This window comes from Monodelphis domestica, chromosome 3 (genome assembly GCF_027887165.1).
Source record: "Monodelphis domestica isolate mMonDom1 chromosome 3, mMonDom1.pri, whole genome shotgun sequence".
NCBI classification, from domain to species: Eukaryota; Metazoa; Chordata; class Mammalia; order Didelphimorphia; family Didelphidae; genus Monodelphis; species Monodelphis domestica.
In genome coordinates, this window is record NC_077229.1 from 372,574,207 (window position 1) to 372,597,817 (window position 23,611).

Sequence of the window (23,611 nt, forward strand, 5' to 3'; positions counted from 1 at the left end):
CCCATTATGAAGGATGTATCTCTTATGGAAGATTGACTGAAAGACACAGACAAATGTCATACAGGAAAAGCATATAGGATAAGATGAAACAACATTATAGAAGGAAGTGATCCTATTAATGAGGTCACAGACTCATAGAAGTATCAGGATAAGTGACTGTTAAGTCCTTCTACAAGTGATCTTGAAAGACTATGCAGAATATGGAGAGCTGCACATGCTATCTCAATTTTCCCAAAAAGGGAAGAATAGATTCTGCAAAATATAGGCTGGTGAGCGTAACCTTGACATATGGCAAACTTCGAAACCTAACATTAGCAGGATGGTTCATGAGCAGCTAGAAAAGGAAATTGTTTTCACAAAGAGTCATCATGATTTCATCAAGGTCAAACTATTCTCATTTCCTTTTTTCAACAGGGTTTTTAGACTTGTAAGTCAGTGGGAAACCATGGATATAGGTTTCTAGATCTTAGCAGACCATGCAAGCTATGCTTATGGAGAAGATGGAGAGATGAGTGATAACCACACAGTTACATTGATGCTAGGAAGCAAAATGTCACTGATGGTTTAAAGTCAGCTTAGAGGGAGATTTCTAATGAAGTGGCCTGAGCAAGCTTGGGGAAGGAGAAGAGTTCAATCTGCCTTTATGCCTGGAACTGTTTAATATTTTTTACCAATGACTTGGAGGGAACACTTATCAAATTTGCAGTGATACAAAGCTAGGGCAGATAGTTAGCATGGTAAATAATGATTTAAGATCTAAAGACAAAAGATCTCAATTGCCTCATTTATATACCCGACATAATAGTCCCTGCTGAATTATCCACAGAACTAGCATGAGGATCAAATGAGAAAATGCATCAAAAGTGTTTTTGTAAATTTTAAGTCACACACACACAGAAAAAACAATTATCTGGAAATTTCTAAACAACCTAGATTCTTGTTGCGGCTATCTTTACTTCATGTCATATGCCACCCACTGACATGTTTACAGACTAGAGATTGCCTTTAATCAGTTCAGATTTGTATAATCAGATTTTTTTTTCTTGTCAGTAAAATTTAAGGAGTGTATTGGGTGAAAAATCTCCTACCCCTTATATGAGGATGTTAGCGTAGTCTTTAGATAATCATAATTGTAGTTCTAAGATAGCTAAATTGTGTTAGCATAAGTGATGATTTTAGAAGGCTTTTGTGATTATTTTAGTACAGTATTGAGGTTTTGAATTAAGTAAATAACTGCTTTAGCGTAAGTGTCAGCTTCACCCTTCAAAGTTGCTATATCAGGCATCCTCAGCAATAATTATGCTCTTAAACTTGAGATCTAACATATGTCACTAGGTCTGACCCAGAGTTCGAAGCCTGGTACCACCCAACACCACCCACTCATCTTTGTGTCACCAGTCCAGGCTCACCAGCTCCCCCCTTTGCCATCAAGTGACTTCTTCTACCAATGAGAAGTATGTTGTGATCCATTTTTAACATAGTATTTTAACTTGGTAAATATGTGATATTCTTTGGGGTATATAAGAAGGTATCTCATGTGCTTGGGGTCTTTTGTTCTTGACCAGAAGTCCAGCTTTACTGGGAGACCAGCCGTCTCTGAATAAACGTATTTCTTTCTGGCTTGGAGATCTTATTTATCATTTGCCTTCCTGTGGTTAGAAATTTCACAACAGTATCTAAAACTCAAGAAAAACTTTTTCTTGAGGGACAAGAATATTTTAATTTGTGATAAATTTATTTTTATCTTTATTATGAAACTTTTCACATCCATCAAAGCAAGTTACAGTTGTGGGTGACTTCTGCTGACTTTGTTGCTTAGCCAAGCAGAATTGAGTAGCTATTTTTAAAAAGTAATGCTTCTTTTATAATTTGAACATAGGTCTTTGCTTATTGCTTGAAGCAATATTTTAAGCCATTCACAAGATATTGCTATTTCAGTGATAGATTTCACATCAAAAAATACTCCGCCTTGAAACTTAATTATTTCAAGGCAATACCGCCACAGTATAATTTCTTTTAAACTAACCTTTTGTCCTCAACTTTCTTAGTAAATAGCTATGAAAAAGTCATTTGTGAAAATAAGCCTATTGCTATTTTTTGCTTTTTCACAGGGTCAGGGCTTCAAAACTAAATATTGAATGTTCAAAGATAAATTAGCTAGATGAGCCAGTTGTTTAATCAATGTTTAGTCGATTAGTATTTATTAAGTGCCTACTATGTGAAAAAAAATCTCTGCTCTCTAGGAGCTCAAAATCTGACGGATAAGACAATATATAAATAATGATATACAAACAAGATATATATAAGATAAAATCAAGATAATCAACAAGGAAGAGATCAGCATTAAGGGGGAATCTTGGGAAGAGAAGGGAAGCACATTTATATAGCTTCCTCTACATGTGTAGGCACTATGCTAAAGAGCTTTATAAACTTGTTCTTTTGATCCTCTCAACAATCTTGAGATAAAAGTTCTTTTATTTTCCTTGTACAATTAAGGAAACTGAGGTAAATAGAGGTTGTGACTTATCCAGTTCACACAGCTAGTAAGAATCTGAAGCTGGATTTGAACTTGGATCTTCATGACTCCTGGCTTACTGTGCTATTCACTGGGCCAACTATCTGCCTTGTGAAGATTGGATTTGGCTCTTCCCTGACTGTAATAATGAAGGTACTTAGCTCTTCCTTGATTGTGAAGATTAAATTTTAATCCCCTGTCTGGTTTTAGATTTTAATCCCAAAGGGTAAACACAGTACTTAAAGTTGAGTATGGAGATCTACCCATTTTGGTTTTTAACCACAAAAACGTGTGAACACCAATTTCATACATTGAGTGGGAGGTCTGTGACCCACTTGTAAAAGAGTGGGCAGTCCTGGAGTGGAATGTCAGCTGTGATTGGTAAACATAAAATTTAGGGGAAGTGACACAAGAGAAAAAAGTCTTTAAAAGTGGAAAGAGACACACAGGAGGAGAGACTCAGACTTGGCCATGGAACTCAACCCTGGAGGAGTGTCTGCAGGAGACCTCAGACTGTTTTCCTTTTAGAGGGTCACTGTGGTGAGTGTAAAGGCTGACTTTCTTCCTTGCCTTTTTGGAGGCATGAGCCTCTGGGAAAGGCCCATCATCTTGAGACCATCTACGTGGTCTCTCTCTCTCTCTCTCTCTCTCTCTCTCTCTCTCTCTCTCTCTCTCTCTCTCTCTCTCTCTCTCTCTCTCTTTCTCTCTCTTTCTCTTTCTCTCTCTCTTTCTTTCTCTCTCTCTCTCTCTCTCTCTCTCTCTTTCTCTTTCTCTTTCTCTCTCTCTTTCTTTCTCTCTCTCTCTCTCTCTCTCTCTCTCTCTCTCTCTCTCTCTTTCTCTCTGTCTCTCTCTTTCTCTCTGTCTCTCTGTCTCTCTCTCTTTCTCTCTCTTTCTCTTTCTCTCTCTCTTTCTTTCTCTCTCTCTCTCTCTCTCTCTCTCTCTCTTTCTCTCTCTTTCTCTTTCTCTCTCTCTCTCTCTCTCTCTCTCTCTCTCTCTCTCTCTCTCTCTCTCTCTCTCTCTCTCTCTCTCTCTCTCTCTCTCTCTTTCTCTCTGTCTCTCTCTTTCTCTCTGTCTCTCTGTCTCTCTCTCCTTCTCCCCTTTTCTCTCTTCCTTAATATCTTTCCTCCATTATAAAAATAAACTACCATAAATTACATTCTGACTTTAGTCATTTATTTTTGGGATTTAGTAATTAAATCCCTGGTGACCAATTAAATATTCAGTCCAACCATAAAAATTAACAGCCTCTTCTTTTTTTTTTTAAACCTTACCTTCTGTCATAGAATCAATACTGCATATTGATCCCAAGGCAGAAGAGCAATAAGGGTTAAGAAATGGGGGTTAATTAAGGGACTTGCCCAGGGTCACACAGCTAAGAAGTGTCTGAGCCCAGATTTGAACTACCTGCCTCTTCTTGTAAAAGGTGAAATTTTTGCTGTGATTTGAAGGCAGGTTATATAAATGAGGAAAGAGAGCATTCCAGGCATGGAGGACAGCCTGAAAAAATAAACCAAGTGGAGATATGGAATGTCTTGTGAAAGAATAGTTGTGGCATAAACAAGTCGTGGCACATGATTCTGATAGAATGCTACTGCACCATAAAAAAAAAAAACAATGAAGAGGTTAAGTTTTAAAAACCATGGAAAGACCTACATGAAATTACCAAGAGTGAAATGAGCAGAACCAAGAGTACATTACATATAGGAACAAAAATATTAAAGAATAAGTTATGTATGTCTACCTCCAGAGAAAGTACTAATGAAGAGAAGCAAGGCATATGTATAAATACAACTATCTCATATATATATATATATATATATATATGTATGTATGTATGTATGTATAATTTTAGATATATATGAAATTTTATATATACATCTTTTTTGTCAAATAATACCTTCTCTAGTGTGAGGAGGGGAAGGAGAGGGGAGGGAAATACCTGGGAACTTAAATGTAAGAAACAAACTAATTTAGTTTTTCTAAAAAGCAACAAGGAGATCAATATCATTAGATCACAATGAATAAAGGGGAGGAAGGTTTAAGAAGACCAGAAAGATAGGGGGCAGCTGGGTGGCTCAGTGGATTGAGAGCCAGGCCTAGAGATGGGATGTCCTGGGTTCAAATCTGACCTCAGACACTTCCTAGCTATGTGACCCTGGGCAAGTCACTTGACCCCCATTGACTAGCACTTGTCATTGTTCTGCCTTGGAATCAATACACAGTATTGACTCCAAGGTAGGGTTTTAAATTTAAAAAATAATAATAATAAAAAAGAAGACCAGAAAGATAGAAAGAGACCAGGTTATAAAGGACTTTAAATGCCAGAGGATCTTTATTATTTTTTTTTTGCTGATTTCATGTAATAACAAATTTCCACATAAGTGTTCCAAAGTTCTATGAACCACATTGTCTACCTTCCTCCTTCCCTCCCTCCTCCCAGATCTGGCAAGCAATTCTATCTGAGTTATACTACCATCATGCAAAAGACATTTCTATATTGATTATTTTGTAAGAGAATAATCATATAAAACCAAACCCCAAAACAAAAATCCAAATAAACTAAAGTAAAAATGGCATGTTTTTGTAATTCATTTATTTACTAATTGCATGCAATAATAAATTTCCACTTAAGTTTTCCTAAGTTATATGATCCAGATTGTCTCCCTCCCTCCCTCCCCTCCTGGCTCCTGGAGCTGACAAGCAATTTAATCTTGGTTATACACGCATCATTATGCAAAACACATGAAAGGATTTTATATTTAAACCTGGAAGTACTGGGGAGCCACTGGAATTTATAGAATGGGAAGGGGAGGGAAGTGATACAGTCAGATATGAGCTTTAGAAGATCAGTAGTTACTTGAGGTCTGGAGACTAACTAAAAAGCTACTGCAATAATCTGGGGCATGAGATAACCAGGACCTGTGTCAGGGTGGTGCAGTGTCAGAAATGAGAATGGGGGATATACAAATATGTTATAAAGGTAGAAGCAATAAGATTTGACAACAGATTGGATCTAGGGACTGAGAGTGAAGAGTCAGGGAAGACATGTAGAGTTTGAGAGACTTCAAGAATGGGAATGGCTCTAGAATACCAGGAAGTGATTGCTGCTCTATCTTGCTTTCCAGAAAAGAGCAAAAGAAAAGGCAGTCTCAATTATCCTCCAAATTAATCTGTGCTTGAGCTGAGCTTCACCCCCATATATCCTCTCATTTCACAAGACCTCAGGGCATTAGGATTTCATTTGCTGTAGGGCCATGCCCAACAGATGCAAATCCTAACTTCATACGTTTGCAGGTAATGTTCATGAGCTGATAATGACTAGCCTTCTAGTGATAAACTTTTTTTTTCAGTTTTTCTTTATTTTATTCTAGTAACAAATTTATACCTAAGTTTTCCAGGGTTACATGATTCATTTATTTTCTTTTAACCCTTAACTTCCACCTTAGAATTGATCTTGTGGATTGGTTCTAAGGCAGAAGAGCAGTAAGGGCTAGGCAACAACGGTTAAGTGACTTGCCCAGAGTCACACAACTAGGAAGTGTCTGTGGTCCAATTTGAACTCAGGACCTCCCATCTCTAGGCCTGGCTCTCAGTCCACTGAGCTTCCTAGGTACCTCATATACTAAGAGATTTTTCCAAATAACTTTTTCAAAATCTTTTGAACAAACTTGAGATTATTTGCTAAGCAAATTTCACACCCTACAGTAGGATCTGTAGCTCATGTTGCTGGTAATTTATACTTTACATATTTCTGTACAAAAATATGAGGTTAAATGAGGATTTCATTACTATTTCTTGGTGTAAGTTTCCTGTGAATTTCTGAGCTTCTCTATTTCTATTGTCCTACACTGTCACAATTCTCTACAGTTTTTATGTAGCCCTGTGGATATACATAAGCCATTTTCTCCCTCCCCTTTCATTTCAATTCAGTATTTTTTATTTGATTTGCAAAGCTCCTGGCAAAGACACACTAGATCCTTGTCAATGTATCCCATCATTGGCTGAAAGTTTTCATGCCTATATTTTGACTCCTTGTCCAGCAATCCAAATCTGATTCTTAAATACCATCCCCTTAACCAACTATTCATTTTCAAATCTACCTTTTGCTTTCAAGTCCCTTATCTTCAAGAGGGAGTAGTGATAAAGGCAACTCCTGAGCCTCTAACACATTTCATTTTTTTGGCCAAAATTTCTTTATCTTTAGCAGTTCTTTCTAAGTTCCTTTGGACAAAATTATTGGCATTCACCCAATCACTTGATAAGGCTTCCTTTTAGAAAACATTTTTAACATAAAAAATGTTATATGCATATTTATGAATATATGTATTGTGTATGTATATGTATGTGAGAGACATCTACAAAGTCATTGGAACAGGAAAGGTGAGGATATAGAGTGCTTATCAACACACACACACCCCTTTCCACCTAGGGCCTTGGACAAAGGAATTAAACATGAGGAAATGGAGCAAGAGAGGCAAAAATCAAAAATGCAATCACAGGCATGAGCCAGTGAAGCTGTGGGTCAGTAAGATTGTGGCCCTTATCCTCCCAAACCATGTCTACTCAAGTGATAGCCAGCAATCTGACTGGCTAAGCAAGAGGAAGTATGTGTACACTCAGTATCTATATACATACGTTATCAAGTTGATCAGTCACTCTCATAAGGTAGATTATCAGGATGTATATAGTCAAAGGACAAGTAAGGAACTACCTTCACCCTGACCTTTACCCAGAAAAACAACAATGAGACATAACCTGTTCAGGCAATTATATTCAGACCAAGGCAGACCTTGTTCCTCCCTAACCACTGTACTCTCTTCCATTAAGCTCTAAGATGTGCAAACCCTCTTTGCTTCTTAGTACTTGGGAGACTTAACCCCTGAGAAAATAGTTTTCTAATGCTCCCCTCTACTCTCGCTCTTTCCTATTCTGGATCCCTAACAATACAGTTGGAAGCTTCCATCACATGAAAAACATGGGACTTGATGTATTTATGATAAACAGGTTCCCACTTGTCCAAGGACTATACCCTCAGCTAGTTTTTAGGCCTGGAGCTAATGTAGGCTAGAAAAAAGGATGAGTCAGAGGCAAGCATCCATAATTTGCTTCTCCATCATCTTTCCCTGGTCCTGACATCTGGGGGCCTCATCCCCCTAAAACAACCCCCAAATTTCACTTCCCAATCTCAGAGCAGCCCTTAATAGAATTAGCTTACGGTTCTGCCCCCGCTGAAATCCACATCAAGCAACTGCTGACCTGTGGAGCCTATTATTCTAAAATCACTTGTTTAATAGGAGAGCTTTTCAAGCAGATGCTTGTAGCATCTCAGAGAACAAGAAGCAACTGGCTAGTCCAACTCCTGTAGTTAAAAGGAAAAAGAAATTATTCTAAAAGAGTTAAAAAAAACTTGTTCAAGGTATTACTACAACTTAGTAACCAAAATGGTAATAGAACTCAAACAATGGGTCAGGAGCGAAAGAAGGCCCTCCAAACCACAAGAAGACAGAGGAAAAACCAGCCTTAACAGACAATTTCTGAAAGAAGAATGGAAAGACAAGATTTTAAAAGTTTTACACTTTTAGAAGTAAAGGAGTTTCCTCCCTCTCTCAGGGATTCTTCTAACTTCCCTCATTAAAAAAAAAGGTTACCTACCCAAAGGGTCTTCCATGTCTTGACTGTTGATCACGTCCTCTAGAGATGCCTTACTTTTCACAAAGGAATGTCTGACTCATTCCTTCCCAAATTTTCAGGTATCAGTCAGAACAGATCCAGGATAACCCCTTCTCAAAGGAAAGGAAGTCTGCTTTCCTCACCTGACTTATAAGAACTAAGTTATACCTCATCTAATATCAATACCTCTTACTCTCGAGGATTCCCAAGACTGTAGGTGATACCCTGAAAATCTTCTTTTTAACAAAAGGTCAAGAACTAAAATGAGAGGTTCCATTCATTCTACCTGCCCCTTTCTTCTGCCCTTTTCTCCAACTATCTACACCGGGTACAGTCATTTTATTGTGAAATATTGTGATTTATTGTGGATTTTATTGTGATTATTGTGAAAATCTAAATGACTGGGTGCTCAGCCCAGTCCACTTCATGATACAGAGAAGCCAGAAGGGATAGGGGATAGGGGAGGGACATAGTTTATCCTAAATGCTTGCTGGTGACAAGGGAGGAGATTCTCTTGGCCAGGTCCTGCAATATGGGGATGTGGTCACTTGTTACTGAGTTCTGGTCTGGTCCCACACCTAACAGCTTTTTGTTCTTCATCTTGACTTTGGCCATGTTGTAAATCCTGAGTCAGTACTTTTGAGCCTTCTGGATTCTTTTCATGAGGAAGTCAGAGTCCCCAGCATTTGAGCCTAGGCTTGGGTATTTGGCTTTTCCTTAGCTCTCTCTCAGGTAGAATATCTTCCTTCTCTTGTGAAAACTTCCACCTTAAAGAGACATGATGATAACTGTTGTCCACATCAGCCCAAGAGTTTGCCAAGCAATAATGGTGTAATGGGTGGAGATCAGAGAAGGAGCCAAAGAATGGAAGATTCTGGAATCCCATAAGCTAAGCCCTTGTCTCTATACCATCCTTTAGACATATCTTGGGAGATTCATGCCATGGGGTCAATAAATTCAGTTGCCTTCATCAAGGAGACCACTGGTCATCATTATGTGTCTTACCCTCTTCTCTTGCTGGACAATCCCTCACCTGATCTCATCTAAGTATCTAAATCATCATTGCTTGGAGGATAAAAATCTCTTTCATCAATCTACCTCTCTCCACTTGACAAGGTGAGGCCCTCATCACTTCTTATCAGGAATATTACAATTGACTTTCCTGCTTCTAATCATTCTTGGCTTCAATTCCCCCTAGACACCGCTGTTAAAATAATGTTCCTGGCCCAATTCGATCCTACAAATACTATCACTTAGCACCTAATGTGTATAAGCACTGTGCTGGTACTAGAAATATGAAGAGTAAATGAAAAACAATCCCTGCTCTCAAGGAGTCTTCATTCTCCTGAAGATAAGAGACAGGTCTGACCATATCCTTACTCTAAGACCTCCCATGCACCACTATTGACAATAGGATAAAATCCACACTCCTCAGCTTGGCATTTAAAGCTCTCCACAATCTATCTTTGAAAAATAATAGACTCTGTGTGTGTGTGTGTGTGTGTGTGTGTGTGTGTGTGTGTGTGTGACACTGTCTTTCACAAGAGACATAGCTAGAATGGACAATGGAGCGTTGCCCTGGAGCACCATCATTTAGACAATCCTGAAAGCACTTCTTCCCTACATAGAAACAACTGAGCTTAGCAAATAGTAGATAAGAATAAGTTGTTAAAATAGGAAACTAATAGAAGATGTAGCCCTTTTTCCTCTGCCTCCACTGCAGCCCCTGAGCTCTTCAGCCTCCCTTCCTGCCCTGTTCCTGCCTCCTCCCACCCAGATCAGGGCAGGCCTCACTGTGTTCCAAGATTTTTGAATGGACTACAGAGTTGAAAAGGACATTAGATCTCAAGTTCAATATCTTCTTTTGGTCAAATAAGCAAAATGAGGCAGGTTGTTAAGTGATTTGCCCAGTATCCAACATCACACAACTATAAGTATCTGGTATCTGACACGGGAATTGAACTAGGGTTCAAATGAGCAAGTAAAAACAAAAATTTTTATATGCTTTTGAATTTTTTTAAATTGTTTGATCAATATAATGAATACTATACCAAGATAACTTTTTTATATCTGAAACATTAACTTAAGGGTAAAATGAACAAGACTATAATTTTTATTTATTTAAAAACTTTGAGAATTAGAAAATGTTGATCAATAAGGACATATGGCTTGGAAATTATGGTGAGTTATATAAAATCACTTATATGTACTATTGGACTTCTAAGCAAGCAATGAATTAAAATGATAAAGCATATATTTTAGAGTAATACACTTCAGTAAAACCTGGTAAACAAAAGTCACAGCATTAGTAAAATTTCAAATTATTCCTGACATCCTTTATAAAATGAAAATATTAAAAACAATGGAATTCTCCAGATGTTTCATTTGGGTATAAGCAAAAATAAAGTGGTAAATTCTTAAAAGTGAAAGAAGAAATTCATTTCTAAATATTCTGGCTTGATGAATAACAAAAACTACTTAATCTCCAAAGCACATCTAAGGTTTGTAAAGAGCTTTCCTCAAAAAAAAAAAAAAGCCCTATAAATTATTTGAATTATTATTCTACTCATTTTACAGAAGAAGAAACAAACTCAGAGGGACAATTTGTCCAGAATTTTCAGAAGTATACATTTTGATAAACATATATAAACATATTAAGTATAATCAAGTCCAGGGTACTATATATTCCATACTGCCTTTCAAAGAGTCCTGTGTCCCAAGGTCTCTGTCTCCCCATAAGGAGTAGGGGGAAGATAATCCTGGAGACCCTCCCCTTAACTGAAATTCCACAGGCACAAAGATTCCCATATATGGTTTTGCCCTTGATGCACCTTATATTCCAATCACATTAATGACTCTTCCCCAAACTTAGCATTGTGTCTGCTCTCCATGCTATATACACAGTCCTAAAAGTTCTACCTCTTAGACTTCAGCCTCAGAAAAGGCTCAGTTCAGGTGCCACATATTATGGGAAGTCTTTCCCAATCCCCTAACCAACTGTTAATATTCTTTCCCCACCCCAAATTAACTTAGACTTACTAATATATTTATATACTGTATCTTCCCTTAACTCATCCACAAGTTCCATGACAGTAGCAATTGTTTCATTTTTGTCAACTAGCTTACATGGTGGATGGAGCAGTGAACTTGGAGTTAGGGAGACAAAACAAAAAAACAAAAACAAAAACTGTGATTTCACTGATTCATACAGGAAACACCCAGATGAAGAAAGTCTCACCACTAATAGAGATGATTTTAGAGAGTTTGCCTATAGCAAGGATGTCAAATTCAAATAGAAATATGAACCTCTAAATTGTACATAAGGATCCCAGTGGGCTGCATAGTGACAGTTTTAAAATGTAGTATTACCCATGTTTTATTATATATATTTTTTTATTTTGTTAAAACTGTCCTAATTACATTTTGATTCAGAATCCAAATTTTCTTGGCTTTGAGATGAGATCTCTATCCATTAAACAATGTTACTTATCTCAGGTATTATTTCAATTGTCTCCTAACTCCAAGTCTAGTGCTTCATCCACCATGTAAGCTAGTTTTTGTTTTTTAAAAGAATCCATTCCAAGATACTCACTCTTTTTTTTTTTTTAAACACTAATTTTGTATTTTCACAACTCTAAGAAAAAAGGGCAAGGGCTACGCTAATGGGATTACATGACTGCCTGGGATTACACAGCTAGAAGTATCTAAAGTCACATTTGAACCCAGGTCCTCCTGACTCCAGTCCTGGATCTCTATAATGTGTCACCTAGCTACCCCAACACTGAGGCAATTCACTTCATATCTCTCAGTCTAAGTATCTTCACTGGTAAAATGGAGATAATAATGCTATCTCACAGGGTTGTATTTCTATTAAAATATGAGACTGACCATAGACTTAATGAATTTATTATGATCTATTGATAGACAGGAGAAAGAAAGAATGGAAGATGGGGAAGAGGGAGAGGAAGAGAGGGAGAGAAAGAGAGATCTTAGAAAAGTTCCCCATTGCTGCTTATCTTCCAGTAACTCCTGGTAGCACCCTCTCCCTCCCATGGAAGTAAAACTGAGCCACTGCTTCCTCATTCACCATTCATATACCTGCCCTCCCTTCTGCTGTTGCATGCTGATGTTCAGGCTGATGGGCAGGGGATGCCAGGAATGCAGGCAGTCCCCAGGGGACGATGTCACATTTGTGACACCAGAGCAGGTAGGTAAATTTCCTTCACATAATCTCTTCCCCCCTTTGATTCTTTGGAGATCAGCATGTTAAATCTCATTTGATTTACCAGGAGATTAACACATCAGGTCTCCCCAATGAATCGGTCCACATATGGAGGCTATACTCTCACTAGGGGATATAAAATATTGCACCTTACATTGAAGGAATTACAACAGTCTGGGGGAATAAGAGAGAAAGAAAGAGAAAAATTGATTGAGAGGCATATTGACAAAAAGCCAATGAAGGAGCTCTCCCCTTTGGCATAATAATCAATGAGAAAACACTCAATTTTCACCTCTTTCTTCCCCAGATTGATTTCTTCTCCTTGCACTGAACTGCCTCCTGGTCATCCTTTCCTTCTCTGAGGCAGAGACTTTGTCTTTGTATCCCCAGGGCCTAGCACAGTGCCTGTTATATAAAAAGTACCTTACAATGCTAAAGGATTTCTTGACACCTGAAAGAGATCAAGACCAACAAAAAAGAAGGGCAAAATTCAGTCAGTCTCTAGAAGCAAACTCCAATTTGATTTTGACCTTCAGTTCCCCTGCATGTCCTTTAGTAAATAATTGTGTGGCATTACGGAACCGGAAGCATATTTTAGAGAGCAAACAAGCTTGGCCATAAATTTTCCTGAGACTGTAAAAAATAAAAAACCCACATGTGGTTTTATAGAGACCAATTCAAATGGCAAGTAGCCAATGAGAAGTGAAACCAAAATGGAACAGATGCCTAGGGAGAGGCTGCCCCAGCTACAGAAAGGGAAAACATCATGGTCAACCCACAACTCCACAATGGTAGGTAGATCCTCAGGGCAATAGTCCCATTGAAGCATTTCAAGGCATTTGGGAATGCATATAACAAGGGATGTTTCCTTCACCCTGGAAAGGTCCTTACCTGTTTTCAATGTTGGTCCTCTGTGCCAGGGATTCCATTAGGACAAAATTCCAGAAGACCACTCCCTGGTGATACCAATAATTTGTACTAACTTAATTATTTAACATTATAAAATCAGGGTCAGGATTGTAGATTTGGAATTGAAAGGGACTTTTAAGACCTTTACTTTATATATGTTATATGATTTGGTTCTCACCATAATAATACAATTGTATTACACATTTTGGGGGGGCTGTTCTAGGAAATTCCTTTTCCCATTGTAGATAGATACCTGCTCTGCAACTTATAGCCTTGGAGACCTGCTTTGGACACTAAGAGATTGGCTGACTGGAGCAGAGTCACACAATATGAACATGGGTGTTCCTAACTCCAATGCTGGCTCTCTAACCTCTATGATATACCAAGGTAGATGGGGAAACTGCATCTCAGAGGCATTAAGTGAATTATCTCTTAGTCAGGAAATGACAAACCTGGAATTTGAACCCAGTTCTTCTGATACCAAGTCTATTTGTCTTTTCATTGAAATTTGTTGTCTCTTAGTCAACATCTAAATTATGGATCTATCTTTTTAGTTAATGATTCTGAAATTATTATGGCATCTTCCATCAATAAGTTAAGCAATCTAGGGTCTGCGGTGAGATCTTATTTTTCTAACTAAATGAGGCTCTTGGGGGCAGCTGGGTGGCACAGTAGATTGAGAGCTTGGCCTAGAGATGGGAGGTTATGGGTTCAAATAAAGTCTCAGATACTTCCTAGCTGTGTGACCCTGGGCAAGTCACTTAACCACCATTGCCTAGCCTTTACTGCTCTCCTACCTTGGAACTAATACAAGGTAAGGTAAGGGTTAAAAAAAAAACAACTACGCTGTTCATATCATGAACACCTATGATCCCTTACACAATCAGGGACCTCCTTAGGAACATCATATTGTGAATGTCCCAAGCAAATAAAGCTCTGGTCATTGGTACAGATGGGTTATGTATAAGTGTTTATGGTTGAGTTTCTTGTTTAGGGACAATTAGTTCCTGGTTTGGTAGTTCTAGAGACTAGAAATAGCTATAGAGGAACAGACTAATCCCTTTCCAGTCCAGGACATACTATCTGCAAAATCAGAATGTGCTAGCTCAATGGAAGAGTGAGTGGGAGGAAGATTCAATGGATGGAATGGGGCAGCAATAACCACTGGGCAAGCTCAGAATTATAGTTTAGTTAAGCTGTGACTTTTTCAGAGATTCTTTCCATCTCAGTTCCAGAAAGGTATTCGTGGTGCTGAATATAGAAGATTTAAGACCTTGTTCCATGCCATATACTTCAGATTTCTTATAGTCTTTCTGGCCTGTTCTACCCTGAACTTTTATATTTAGAATTTAAAAAATCAGAGTGTGTGACTGTTTTCTTGTATGGCTACTTTGAAAAACCAAAAATAAATTAAAACAAGCCTAGCAAATAATCTTAGATGCTTAAAAAAAAAAAGATTCTGCCTTCAAAGAGAGGTTGTTTATCTGGATTGGAGAAAGAAAGGCTGAGTGTTTCTTTATTATTGTTTTCTTTTGATCTTTTAGTTGCCCCTACTTTATTTTAATAATGCTTCCAAGCACTGACTTAATGTCTCCCCAGCTTTAATAAAGGTTCATTAGGGGATTAAGAGAGATTTGAAACTGAGCCCAAATACAGTCAGCAAAGGCAAGTTCCAAACAGCCACTCAGCAGAAAAAAAAAAGAAAAAAAGGACCAAGTTGGCAGCCCTGTAAAAGTTCCACCCATAAAACGAGATGCATGGAGCAACCAGGCCCAGAACAGAGCCAGCTGTGTTCTGAGATCAACAAAATTGATAAAATCAACCCATCAAAAATTAAGACAAAGAGCACTTGGTTCAATTTCAGTCAAAACTGAAAACAAGACAACCCAAATTATCAGCTTTGGAAATGAAGAGGAAGGAAGCAATCTACTCACACTAAATCACTGAAGTGAAAATAAGCCCACTCTGTGATTGCTCCTCTCCTTCTTATGTCCAAAATATACTTCCATTAGTCCTTCCATGTTATACATTATACTATCCATCTTTTCTAAATATTATGACCCCCCCTACAACTTCTGTATTAGTTAATATTATGATTCTTTCCCATAATCCCCAAAGGGCATAGAGTAAATTAAATAGACACTAGGTCATCCCAGCAATGCCTTAGAGCCTCATTATTGTTCAAATTCTATGATCTCGCCACTTTTCAATCAAATATCCACTCCAATGAGGCAAAAAAAGTCCTATTCTACCTCTACCTATCCATATCACCATCAAAAAATAATATCACAGAGCTTTAACCAATATAAACAAATGTCACTGTAATTTTCTCAACTACTTCACATACTTACTATTATTTTGCCCTATTCTTTGCTCAGAAAATGATTTCTGTTGCTTCAGTGTCTTGCTATTCTCACTCAATCCATTATACAGCATACCTTTTCTATTTTCATTTGCTTTACTAGCAAATCTTTACCTGACAGTCAGCTATTTTGGTGAAGTATTCACCTAGACCCAGACCTGGAGTGGCAAACCTATGGCACACATGCCAGAGGGGGGCACTCATAGCCCTCTCTGTGGGCACACATGCCATCATCTCACCACAGAGTTCACTAGAGTTTGTTACTAGAAAACCAGAGGGATGTGGGGCAGGTTGCTCCTCTCTCCCTCTCTGCACACACCTGAAGACATATCTCACATTATCTGCCCCTCTAAAAGGTTCACTATCACTGACTCAGACCATTGAATTCTTTGCCCCTTTGGCTTTATATTATTCCAACTGAAAACAACTCCCATCATTCCATTCAACTCACCAATATTTATCAGATGTCTACTACATATAAGGCACCATGTAATGAATTTAGTTTATATTTTTTAAATAGTCCTTGAACTTAAGGAGCTTAAATACCAATATTAGGAGCATCACATGTCAAGAAGTAAGTTATATAGGGGTATGTAGGTAGCTCAGTGGATTGAGAGCCAGGCCCAGTGACAAAGAAGTTCAAAATTGACCTCAAACAATTCCTAGCACTTAATCCCAATGGTCTAGCCCTGATCCCTCTAGAGCCTAAGCAGAAGGTAAGGGTTTTTAAAAAACAATGTGTGTGAAAAGGAGCATATGGGTGTGAGATTTTCTAGAAGAATTAATAGGAATCAACAATGGTGTATAAGACAAAGGGGAGACTAAACTACAGTTTCAAATTTTGAGTGACTAGGAATATGGTGGTGAAGACATCAATAGAATTAGAATGATCAAGAGGTGGGAGAGATTTATTGGTAGAGGTTTGATGATGAGTTCTATTTTGGATTGTGATTAGACATCCAGCCATCATTTTAAAGATATGAAGACTCTTGATTCGAAAGGGGAGATTGAGGATGAACATATAGTTTCGACAGTCTACTCTATAAAAGTAAAATTTAGAGTAACAAAAATAGATGACATCACTAACAAATAGAATATAGAGCAAAATAAAAATGGATCTTGAGTCTTTTGATATGCCTACACTTTAGCTTTTGGGAATATTATAACAAACCAGAAAATGGAGACTGAGAAGACTCAGATAGCAGAAGAACCAGGAAAGTAATGTCATACAAGTCAAGGGAGGAGAGAGTAGTCAGATTTTGGATGGTCAATACCATCAAATGTCACAGGAAGATCAAGGAAGATAATATCTTTGTTTCTGGTCTTACATATCTGTGTAAAAACAGGACACAAAGAATGATATCAATAAAAGGTAAGGATAAGGAACAAAACTACTATTTAACATTAAAATTAGAATTATAAGATGCAACATAGAAAACATCCACTCATCAACACCCCAACAACCACCCATCAACACGTTTCTTACTTCCTGATCAAGAATTTATGTTCCCTCTTGAATCTCTACTCCTAAAACTAGTCTCCTTGATTTTATGAAGACCTTGATGGGCCTTTTGGTTCAGAATTGCTTGTATCAATCAGGGACCTAATCCTCTACCCACAGGTGATTGATGATCCCTGTTCTAGTGTTTGCTCAAATTGTGAATTGCCTCCACCAGGTAAAGTCTCAGTTGAGGGTACCTTTTCAGATTCTCCCTCTCAGATGAAGCTAGATTGGATGATAATATTGAAAAAACAAAGACTATAACTACCAGGAGTTTGAGGGAGATCAAAAGAATCCTTCCCTGCTCCCAAGCTGACAAGCCTGCTGGACAAAGTCCCAGAACTGCTGACATGAGCTGCTACTAATTCACACTATCTGAAATCAATTGGACCCTCCCTAGTGTACCACAATCCTTTTATCATCTTTTATTAATTCCCTATTGAATTTCTCATAGCAGCTGTTCCAAACCTTTTCCACTCTCTCCTAGTCCCTATTCTCTACCCTGCCCTAAGCTATCACTCTCAGCAAATGTCTGATCCTTTACAGAGAAGAGCAGGACAACCCAATGTGAGATTATTATTTTACTACTATTATACAATCTCTCTCTCCACACTTCAAAATTTTTCTGTATCTTCACTCATCTCTTTTTTCCTATCTCAAGGTATTTCTCTTCCTTTTCATTCAGTACTCAATTCACCAGAATATTATTAAATGCATGCTATATACAATATATATAAATTCTTGGAATAAAAAGATTGGACTAGACCCTATTACTAAGGAACTTAGAATTTAATAAGGGCAGAAGAGTAGGGTAAAGGGAGCAGCTCCTTAACTAGTCCTATAACATGGAGTACCCTGGTTATCTGTGTATTACTCATTCACTAAAATGTAGGAACTATGTCTTGTCTAAGTATTGTCTCTCATTGGGTGTACTATAGAACTCTAGAAGATGTAGGAAATGACTACAAGGGAAGGAGAATGAGAAAAGCACAAAAGAAAGATTTAGGCAAAGTTCTATGAAAAATTTAAAGTGGTAGAGGTATTTTTTTTCTTTTGATGGCAAAGAGGGTGTCATGGGGAGGGGAGGTGTCACACAGGAAGAAGAATCTGAATTGGGCTTTTAAACATGAAATGGACTTCAAGAGATAAATGTGAAGATGCAAGTCCCTTCCAAACTTGAACAGAGGCACAAAGATCAGAGATCAAAGGATGAGACTAAGGCACAGAAGTATTTCACTTTGCCTGAAACACAGAACACATAAAAGAGAATAGTATTGAGCCAAGGCTGGACAAACAAATTAATGTCAGATTTCAGAGTTCTTTGAATACTAGTCAATATTTTTTTTTCAGTAAGCAAGGTGGCATCAACGGTTTTTGAAAGGAACTTTGAGTCTAAAACTGTGCTGGTGAACCTATGGCCCACATGCCAGAACATGCCAGATGGGGTTGCTCCCTTCTCTCTCTCCATGCACGCCTAATGACATTTCTTACTTTAGCCACTCCTCTGCCCAGCATCCCAATGGGAGCATATCTTCCATCCCCTGTCTAGGATAAGGTGGAAAGGGGTGGGGGCTCACATGTGATATGAGGGTTACACTTTGGGCACTCAGACTCTAAAAAGTTCACCATCACTGATCTAAGGGCTCCAAAGCAATCAATAAGACAGCAAACATTTATTAATGGAAATTATGTGCCAGATATTCTCCTAGGTACTAGAAATACAAAATGAATAGTCCCTGTCCTCAAGGAGCTTACATTCAGTCACTAGAGGCAATATACAAAAATCAAAGTATATACAAAATAGGAAAAAGATAATTGAGGGCTAGGAAGCACTAGAAGCAAAGTAGATCAAGAAAAGTCTTATGCAGAAAGATCTGAGCTAAGCTTTGAATGAAACCAAGAGGAAGAGGAGAGTAGGAACTATATTGCAGGGATGGGGCATAGCAAATGCAAAGTCACAGAGATAGGAGATACTGTTTTCTGTGTGAAGAATAGGATAAGGACCAAAATCAGACTTTCTGTCTGTATATTCTTTCTATCTGATATCATCTCTGGCTGACTCCCCCATGGCACTGCTGCATTGATTATCTGTCCCTAGCCTTGCTCTAATCATCTCTTTTTCCTATCATAGGTTGATGCAAGAAATGCATATGAGGTGGTTAGATAGTCACAAGGTTAGAATTAAAGGTTGGAACAAAATCTATTGGGCCTCAACTCAGAAAAAGAAGACAGGAGTTACAATCATGATATCTGACAAAGTCAAAGTAAAAATAGATCTAGTTAAAAGAGATAGGAGAGGTAATTATATCCTGATAAAAGACAGTATACAGAATGAGGAGATATCATTACTAAACATGTTTGCAACAAATGGTATAGCATCCATATTCCTAAAGGAGAAACTAGTGGAATTGAAGGAGGAAATAGATAGTAAAACTATACTAGTGGGAGACCTGAACTTTCCTTGATCAAATCTAGATAAATCAAACCAAAAAATAAGTGAGAAAGAGGTAAGAGATGTGAATGAAATCTTGAAAAATTTAGAGCTAATATATGGAGAAAAATAAATAGGGACAAAAAGTAATGCACTTTCTTTTCATTAACGTATGGTATATTCACAAAGATTGACCATGTACTAGGGCATAAAAACATGGCAAACAAGTGCAAAAAAGCAGAAATAATAAATGCAACTTTTTCAGATCACAATGAAATAAAAATAATAATTAGTAAGGGTACATGAAGAGCCAACTCAAAAATTAATTGGAAATTAAATAATATGACTCTCCAAAATTGATTAATTAAAGAACAAATCGAAGAAACAATTAATAATTTCACTGAAGAAAAAGACAATGATGATGAGACATCCTTTCAAAATCTATGGGATGCAGCCAAAGCAGTACTTAAGGGGAAATTTAGATCCTTGAGTTCCTATATTAATAAATTAGGGAGGGCAGAGGGCAATGAATTGGACATGCAAATCAAAAAAACTTGAAAGTGAATAAATTAAAAATTTCAAATGAAAACTAAATTAGAGATCTGAAAAATTAAGGGAGAAATTAATAAAATTGAAAGTGATAGAATTATTGAATTAATAAATAAGACTAGAAGCAGGTATTTTGAAAAAACAAATAAAATAGACCAAGTACTGGTCAATCTAATTAAAAAAAGGAAAGAAGAAAACCAAATTAAAAGTATCAAAGATGAAAAGGGAAACCTCATCTCTAATGAAGAAGAGATTAAGTTAATCATTAAAAACTATTTTGCCCAATTATATGGCAAAAGATATGCCAATCTAGGAGATATAGATGAATATTTACAAAAATATAAATTTCCTAGACTAACAGAAAAAGAAATAGAATACTTAAATAATCCCAAATCAGAAAAAGAAATTGAACAAGCATAAAAGAAATCCCTAAGAAAAAATCCCCAGGGCCTAATGGATTCATAAGTGAATTCTATCAAACATTTAAAGAACAACTAATCCCATTATTATACAAACTATTTGACAGAATAAGCAAAGAAGGAGTTCTACCACATTTTATGACACAAATGTGATACTGATTTTAAAGCAAGACAGGTCAAAAACAGAAATAAAACTATAGGCCAATCTCCTTAATGAACACAGATGCAAAAATCTTAAATAGAATACTAACAGAAAGACTCCAGGAAGTGATCATGAGGGTTATTCATTATGATCAGGTGGGATTTATAACAGGAATGCAAAGATGGTTCAATATTAGGAAAACTATCCAAATAATGGACCATATCAACAAGCAAACCAACAAAAATCACATGATTACCTCAATAGATGCAGAAAAAGCCTTTGACAAAAGACAACACTCATTCCTGTTCAAACAATAGAAAGTATAGGAATAGTAGGGCCTTTTCTAAAAATAATAAACAGTATATATCTAATACCATCAGCAAACATTATCTGCAATAGGGATAAACTAGAAACATTCCCAATAAAATCAGGAATGAAACAAGGATGCCCATTATCACCTCTATTATTTAACATTGCACTAGAAACACTAGCAGTAGCAATTAGAGCAGAAAAAGAAATTGAAAGTATTAAAATATGTAATGAGGAGACCAAGCTATTACTCTTTGCAGATATGATGGTCTACCTTTTTAAAGAATCCCAGAGTATCAACTAAAAAGCTAGTGGAAATAATCAACAACTTTATCACAATTTCAGGATACAAAATAAACCCACATAAATCATCAGCATTTCTATATATTTTCAACACATCTCAGCATCAAGAATTAGAAAGAGAAATTCCATTTAAAATCACCCTAGACAATATAAAACACTTAGGAATCTATCTGCCAAGACAAATACATGAACTATATGAACACAACTACAAAACACTTTCCACACAATTAAAATTAGATCCAAATAATTAGAAAAACATTAATTGCTCATGGGTAGGATGAGCTAACATAATAAAAATGACAATCCTACTCAAACTTATTTACTTTTTTAGTGCCGTACCCATAGAACTACCAAGAACCTTTTTTACTGAATTAGGGAAAAAAACATAACAAAGTTCATTTGGAAGAACAAAAGATCAAGGATATTGTGAACAAGGAAATAGCCAAAAACAAGGGAAATAATGGGGAAAAAATGTGAAAGAAGGTGGCCTAGCAGTACCAGATCTCAAACTATACTATAAAGCAGTGGTCATCAAAACAATATGGTACTGGCTAAGAGATAGAAAGGAGGATCAGTGGAATAGACTTGGGGTAAGTGACCTCAGCAAGACTGTCTATGATATACCCAAAGATCCCAACTTTGGAGACAAAAATCCACTATTTGACAAAAACTGCTGGGAAAATTGGAAGACAGTATGGGAGAGATTGGGTTTGAATCAATATCTCACACCCTAAACCATGATAAATTCAAAATGGGTGAATGACTTGAATAGAAAACTGTAAGTAAATTAGGTGAACAGAGAATAGTATGCATGTCAGATCTTTGGGAAAGGAAAGATTTTAAGACCAAGCAAGAGTTAGAAAAAATTACAAAATAAGCAAAATAAATAATTTTGATTACATTAAATTTAAAAGGTTTTGTACAAACAAAAGCAATGCAACCAAAATAAGAAGAGAAGCAACAAATTGGGGAAACAATCTTCCTAACAAAAAACTCTGACAAAGGTCTTATTACTCAAATTTATAAAGAGCTAAATCAATTGTACAAAAAAATCAAGTTATTCCCCAATTGATAAATGGGAAAGGACTTGAAAGACACCCCAATCATCAATTCTAAATTAGAGCTATTTTCAGATGCATCCTCCTACATACATGAAGGCAAAAGAGTTACAGATGCATCTGTGGTCACACAACATAAAAACACTCTGGCATGCAGCTCTGCCTAGCCATATCAGTGCCCAAGGAGCAGAACTTAAAGCCCTTACCATGGCTGTCAACTTGGGAAAAGAATTAATGTTTATTGTGACTCTCAATATGCATTTTCCATAGTTCATGAAACAGCAGTCATCTGGAAGAACAGCGGGCTCATTACACAGCTGGGAAGACAATTGCATATGGAAACCTTATAGTCCCAACTCTTAGAAGCAATATTATTGCTAAGAGAAGTAGCAGTCATACATTGTAGAGTTCACTCTTATGGCAAAGGTGAGATATCCAGGATAACAACAGAGCCAATAACAAAATATGCCACTAGATATGGTCCCATACATCTGTTGAACTTCTCTCTAGTTGAAAAGCATGATATCACACAAGCTTAAAATGAAGAGGAAGTTCAGTCATGGGAACAACAACTAGGAGCAAAAGTAATCAATGGAATATGGATATCAGAAGGAGGGAAACCCATTCTGCCCAAGATATTGTACCAACATCTCTGCAATGTCACACACTCCAGAGGACATTATGGGATGAAGGCATTGTTAGACTAAATCAGATGATTTGGGGCATCCCCAGGGATATCTACACATGCAATAAGAGTGTGTCAGGCATATGACCTTTGCAGACAATTCAACCAAGGTCATTTCAAGAGCAAGGCATTAGGGAGGAGACCACTAGCTTTCACACCCCTAGAATGCTTGCAGATAGATTACATCAACATGCCTAGTGGCAGAGGATATAAATATGCATTAGTGGTAGTAGACAGATTAACATGGTGGACAGAGGCATATCTGACTAAAAAGAATACTACAGACATTGTAGTGAAGACACTCCTGAAAGAAATTATTCTCAGACATAACTTTCCAAATAGTATAGACTCAGATACAGGAACTCACTTTATATCCAAGATCCTGCAAGAAATCTATCAAAACCTGAGGGAATCTGTACAACATCTACCATCCAGATAGTTCAGGGCAGGTCGAGAGGATGAACAGAGAATTTAAAACTGCAGTGGGAAAATTATGTGCACAAACACACTTAAAGTAGACCAAAGTTCTCCAATTT